Source organism: Crocuta crocuta, unplaced genomic scaffold (assembly GCF_008692635.1).
Source record: "Crocuta crocuta isolate KB4526 unplaced genomic scaffold, BGI_CrCroc_1.0 scaffold312, whole genome shotgun sequence".
Classification (NCBI taxonomy): Eukaryota; Metazoa; Chordata; class Mammalia; order Carnivora; family Hyaenidae; genus Crocuta; species Crocuta crocuta.
The window spans coordinates 1,474,416-1,480,724 of record NW_027527378.1 but is presented as its reverse complement, the minus strand read 5'-3'; positions in this window follow the sequence as shown (position 1 = coordinate 1,480,724).

The following is a 6,309-nucleotide window of genomic DNA, read 5'->3' as shown; positions in this document are numbered from 1 at the left end:
ATGGCCTCAGTTCTGCTGTATGCAGGGTGGTCCTAAGACTTTACCAGGTGATGAGGTAGGTAGGAGAGGGTTGCTTCCTTGAGGACACACGGCTGGAATTTGGCAGATCTGGGGTTGACTCCAGGGCCTCAGGTTCAGTATGCTCACAGTAGTTGACAGGTTCTTCTGCCCCTGTGAGCAGCAGACGTGTTTTTGTTGGAGCAGGTGCTTGTAGCCGAGAAGGGCCAGAACCTCCATGGGGGATCCTAGTTCTGGGTGTGATTTTTATTAAACAATAAACTACCAACATATCATTCACATACTATAAAAATATACCCCTTTTATACAACTCCATCTTTATTCACAAAGTTGCGCACCCATCACCACTATCTAATTTTTATTTGTGGTTTTGCAAGCATTTCTTACCATCCATTCACTGAAAGCAGGAGAGCTTGGCTGTATTATTAGTTCACGTCGCCATTGTACCTGGAATCAAGAACATGGAATTTGAAAGTACTATTCCCTGAACCATTCACTTCCCCATCTTCCCATCCCAACAGGCCAAATTAGTGCGATGTTTGTGTAACCTGATTTATGTGGGCTGTTTGGTGTTGTTTCACATTCTCTGTGCATAAATACCAGATCAAATGCCAAGCACAGGCTCACTTATCAGATGCCCAGTATGGACCTTCTAGGTTGATGAGAAACATGGATTGGGTGGAACTGAATTAAAATACTTTGAAAATTGCAAACCTTTGTTTTTTGTTTTGTTATGTGTTGTTTTTTAGAGAGAGAGCACGGGCAGGGGAGGGGAGCAGAGAGAGAGAGAGATTGAGAATCCCAAGCAGGCTCCATGCTTGCTCAGCATGGAGCCCAACACAGGGCTTGATCCCAGGATCCCAGGATCATGACCTGAGCCAAAATCAGGTCGGATGCTCAATCAATTGAGCCACTCAGGCATCCCCCAAATCATGAACCTTTGAAGACAGGCCTTTTAACAGTGGCCATCAAATCTAGTGGGTGTGGGGTGGCTTTACTTGCTCTTGTGTTTCTGGGACAAATGGCCCATGGTAGTCAGGAGCGAAATGTTTTTCTTTTTTGACCCTAAGATCCAGGTCAGGGTCCAAGACAGTGGGCACTCCTTGAACGGTGGAAAGAAATCATCCCTTCTACAACCCAGAGCCTGAGGGACACCTTGCAAAAGGCAGAGGGAACTGATAGGCTTCAGATGTCCCACCTAGAGAATTCACTCCCCACCTCTCCCTTCTGCTGTGCAGTAAATAGAGACTTCTGTGCAGCAGTTAGAAAATGCCAAAGTTTAATCCTTCCGATAGGCTCCGAGGGATGGTTGATGTTAGGGAAAGGCCAAAAGTAACCAGACTTTTGGACTACCGAGATACTGTTAAGGCAGGCTTTCCCCATGTCCCCTTATCTCAGGAAATGTAAAATTTGAGGAATAGAGTCCCAAGGAATTGAACCTTTGTGTAAAGTAACTTCGTTTTCAAATTAGAGCCAACAGACCTCTCTTGACTGTTCTTGTCTTTTAATCACATTTTTCTAGCAGTGTGTGCAACCTCATCTCTGAAATGACCAGGAAGTTGTAAACAAAGAAGTGAGAGCTAAGAAGGAACTAGGTCATTCACAGTAGACATATGGAGAGCTCGTTGGATTGAATGTGGTCCCCATAGTGGGACAAAGGCTGTTTTAGAACAAATGGAATCTGGGGCGCCTGGGTGGCTTAGTCGGTTAAGCGTCCGACTTTCGCTTAGGTCATGATCTCGCGGTTTGTGGGTTCGAGCCCCGCGTCGGGCTCTGTGCTGACTGCCAGTCCAGAGCCTGGAGCCTGTTTCAGAGTCTGTGACTCCCTCTCTCTCTGACCCTCCCGTGCTCATGCTGTCTCTCTCTCTCTCCTAGAAATAAATAAAACATTAAAAAAAAAAAAAAAACAAATGGAATCTTAGTGGTACCGCTGGAAGGAAAGAATAAATTCATTTGCTCAGTGGGCCTGACCTTTGGAAGGGTTCTCAGGGGTCACTCCTATGCAGTGATGACCGTAATGGCTGGTACCACGTATTCAAAGTTCACTGATGGTAAGAAGTTATCCAGAACAAGGAAATAAGGCCAAAAGATAACTTCAGTGCCCTTTCAAAGACCTAGCAGAGCATGGTCTCAACACAGCAGCCTAAGGGCTGCTGAGTCTCAGGGAATGTATCTTCCTATGACTGACCATGTGCTCTGGACTAGGACCCAGTCTCTGGAGTTATTCACTTGTAGACAGAAAGTTGCACATGACTTTTGCCTTATAGAAAAGCTAACTCCAGGGGCGCCTGGGTGATTCGGTTGAGTATCCAACTCTTGATTTCGGCTCAGGTCATGATGATCTTGCAGCGTGTGGGATTGAGCCCTGTTTCGGGCTCTGTGCTGGCAGCATGGAGCCTTCTTGGGATCCTCTCTCTCCCTCTGCCTCTCCCCCACTCATGCACGTGTGCACTTGCTCTCTCTCTCTCTCTCTCTCTCTCTCAAATAAACATTAAAAAAAAGAGGGGCACCTGGGTAACTCAGTCTGTTAAGTGTCTGACTTCGGCTCAGGTCATGATCTCGTGGTCCGTGAGTTCGAGCCCTGCATCGGGCTCTGTGCTGACAGCTCAGAGTCTGGAGCCTGCTTCGGATTCTGTGTCTCCCTCTCTCTCTGACCCTCTGCCACTCATGCTCTTCTCTCTCTGTCTCTCAAAAATAAATGAACTTCTGAAAATTTTAAANCTAACTCCGGAGGTTATGCCTATTCATTCCTGTAGGGCACTAAACAATTTTGTATGTAACTTTGTGATCTCATCCCAGCGTTTGTTTCCCCACTAAACATATGCTGTGTGATGCTGTGTGTGTAGCCACATCCATGTGCCCTACAAGCAGTTCTTATCCTCCCTTGATCCAGTTTTGACATCCTGTTCCTTAATGAGTTCAACACATTTTTGACATATGCTCACGTATATTTGCATCAGAATTATGGTTGTAACTTTTGAAGTTATACTTTTTTGAATAGTTTATTGTCACGTTGGTTTCCATATAACACCCAGTGCTCATCCCCACAAGTGCCCTCCTCCATGCCCATCCCCCCTTCCCCTCCCCCCACCCCATCTGCCCTCCGTTTGTTNGTTTGTTCTCAGCATTCAAGAGTCTCTCATGGTTTGCCTCCCTCCCTCTCCCCCACTATTTTTCCCCTTCTCCTCCCCCATGGTCCTGCGTTAGTTCCTCCTAATCCTCCTGTACGTGCAAACATGTGGTATCTGTCCTTCTCTGCCTGACTTATACTTTGACAATGAGAAAGCCTTAAGTCCTAAGCAGGTTTGGGAAATTTTAAGCAGCTGCTATAATAGCTTTGAATGTCCATGTTAGGGGTTCCTGGCTGGCTCAGTCAGTAGAGCATGCGACTCTCAATCTCAGGATTGTGAATTCAAGCCCCATGTTGCGTGAAGAGATCACTTAAAAAGAAAATCTTAAAAAAAAAAATCATACTAAATGCTGTTGTAGTGGATGTCATGGTGCACCACCTAGCTGGCCCTCCTCTTTAAGACTGAGGTATTTGTCCTTCCAGATGTCTCCTTCCAGATGCTGGAGGTACAGTTGCTGAGGCTTGTTGGTGAAGTTCCTCTCTAAGGATTGCCTTTGACTGAAGGAAGCTGCCTTACTAAGGTTAAACCCCCTCACTTGAGCAGCCTGTATCCAGTGGATAATGTGGACGTACAAAACCCCTTGCCTCAAAGTGAGACCGTTCGGAAGGGCTGTCTCGGCTTCAGAGCTCCCTGTGGGTTCACTTGAGGCCTCCGTTGAGGCTGCATTGCAGCCCAAGATTTCCCTCCTGCTTCCTCCACTCCCCTGTTCACTCCCCACGCACCCCCTGCATGCTACCTGGTCTCAGACTCTGCTCCTGGAGAACCAGATCTGGGCTAGCCAGGCTTCGTACTGAGGGCCTTCCAGGCACTCTCTCTCCAAACCGTAGGTATGACTTTCTGAGATAAGCACTCTTGTTGCCATGCTCACTTTACCATAAGGACCAAGACAGGCGACGTTGCTCATGCAAGACCACTTGCAAGCAGGAAGTACACAGCTGGGCTCCAGATCCAAGGTTTGCTTTCCAGCCTGTGCTTGTCCGGGCCCACTACACCTCAAAGTTCCTGCTGTGGGAAATCACACAGACTCAACCCTCTGAGGCTCTTGCCAGTCTACACATCTCGTAGCTGTATTGACAAGTTTCCCAGTCATTATTTATAGTTGTAATGGGTAATGAGGTTGGGGCTGCTGTTATCTATTTTTGTATCATAGTTTGGGATGAGACCTTTATTTGCATGACTCTTTGATTAATGTCTGTCTCCCTCACTGTAAGCTTCTTCATAGCGGGGCTGCCTAACTGCCTAATATTCCTACCACCTAACACAGGTACTCAGTAAGTATTTGTCAGTGAATAAACACAGTTGTTACTAAAGAAATCTGTGAATTAAAATCCATGGCCTTTGATCTGCATATCTTTCTTCCAGACCCACATTCTATCATGAGATGACAGTCTCAAGGATCCTAGTTGTTGTGTTTGCTTTTGGATTCCTCAGCACCTAGAACACCCAGAATAGCCCCACCATAAAGCTTTGTCAAATGAATGTTTTGTTTTAATTGGGAATAAGTATACCACATGGTTCCAATACATACAGCAGAAACTGGCTTCAATATTAAGGGTATTTACTAATCACATATAGTATACAACAAGCTCCAAAGGCAGCTCACTGACATCAGGATTCTGGAGCTGCACTTCTTTGAGTGTGTTGGCTTTAAGAAGGTTGCTGTGGTCCCAGCATGCCGTCCTCATGGCACTGTGGGCAAAGCCTTGAAGATGTTCGTGGCAGGCTGCTCCTTGTTCTGCTCCCTCCTTCTACCAGGAAGGAAACCCTTTCCCAGAAGCTCCCAGCAGGTATCTACTTCTCCTTGGCCAGTACTAGATCTTGGGCTGAACCCTAAGCTAATCACTGGCCTAAGGGAAGGGGGTGATCATGCATATTAGTTAAGGTAATGCTAGCTGCTTTTTTTGTTGTTTATTTATTTTGAGAGAGGCAGAGACACAGCATGAGTTGGGGAGGGGCAGAGAGAGAGAGAGGGAGACACAGAATCTGAAGCAGGTTCCAGGCTCTGAGCTGCCCACACAGAGCCTGACACAGGGCTCAAACCTACAAACCGTGAGATCATGACCTGAGCCGAAGTTGGACGCTCAACTGACTGAGCCACCCAGGCGCCCCAGTGATGCTAGCTTCTATAAAAACTACCCTTCAGAGATGCAGATTGTCTCAGATAAAACAGAACTTTTTTTCTCCCTCATGTGAAGTCCAAAACAATGTGGCTTATTATAACTCTCCTCTAAGTGGTAATTCAGGAAACAGGCTCCTTCCATCTTGTATCTCCTTAATTTTCCAACTGTATCATATTTTTCTGCATCAAGCCCACAGAATAGGGCAAGAGTATGGAGAAGATACATTGCTTGGCAACCAACTTGGCCTCTAAGGGACACATACCATTTCCATTCATGTTTGATTGGCAAGAACTAGTCACATGGCACCATACAGACAGATAGATGCAAGGGATACTGCCAAGTGTAGTCCCTGGCTGGTTTGCTTCCTCTTTTTTAATGTTTATTTACTTTTGAGGGGAGGGGAGAGAGGGAGAGAGAGGGAGAGAGAGAAAGAGAGGAAGCATGAGTAGGGGAGGAGCAGAGAGAGAGGCTGATAGAGGATCTGAAGCAGGCTCCGCACTGATAGCAGCAAGCCTGATGCAGGGCTCAGACTCATGAATTGTGACATCATGACCTGAGCCAAAGTGAGACACTTGACGGAGTCCCGCAGGTGCCCTCTGCCTGGTTTGCTTCTGACCAGAGATATTGCTAACCTGTGCTTCCCAAAAAGTTCTGGTTTTACCACTTCACTTTTACAAAAGACCTACGTTCACACCTGTTTTTGGTAACCAAAAGAAATGAGAAAAAATGTTCACTTTTATGAAAAAAGCTGTTATCATGTGAATGTAGGTCTTTCATAAAAGTGAAGTGGCATAATGCAAACTTTCAAAAGAATGGAGGATACTCTTGGCTGTACACTATTTGGGCTTAGGAAACTGTTCATAGGAAGTTTGGAATGAAGGGCAAACCTGTCCTATGCAAGGGGGAGCCCAGGTAGTTTGGTATATAGTTCACTGTTTCTGCCATGCCTTGGTTAACTTAGCCAGAGCTGTCTAATGGGAATATAATGTGGGTCACATATGTCATTTGCAGTGCCAGCTAGGGGGCCTGGGAAGAGAGGG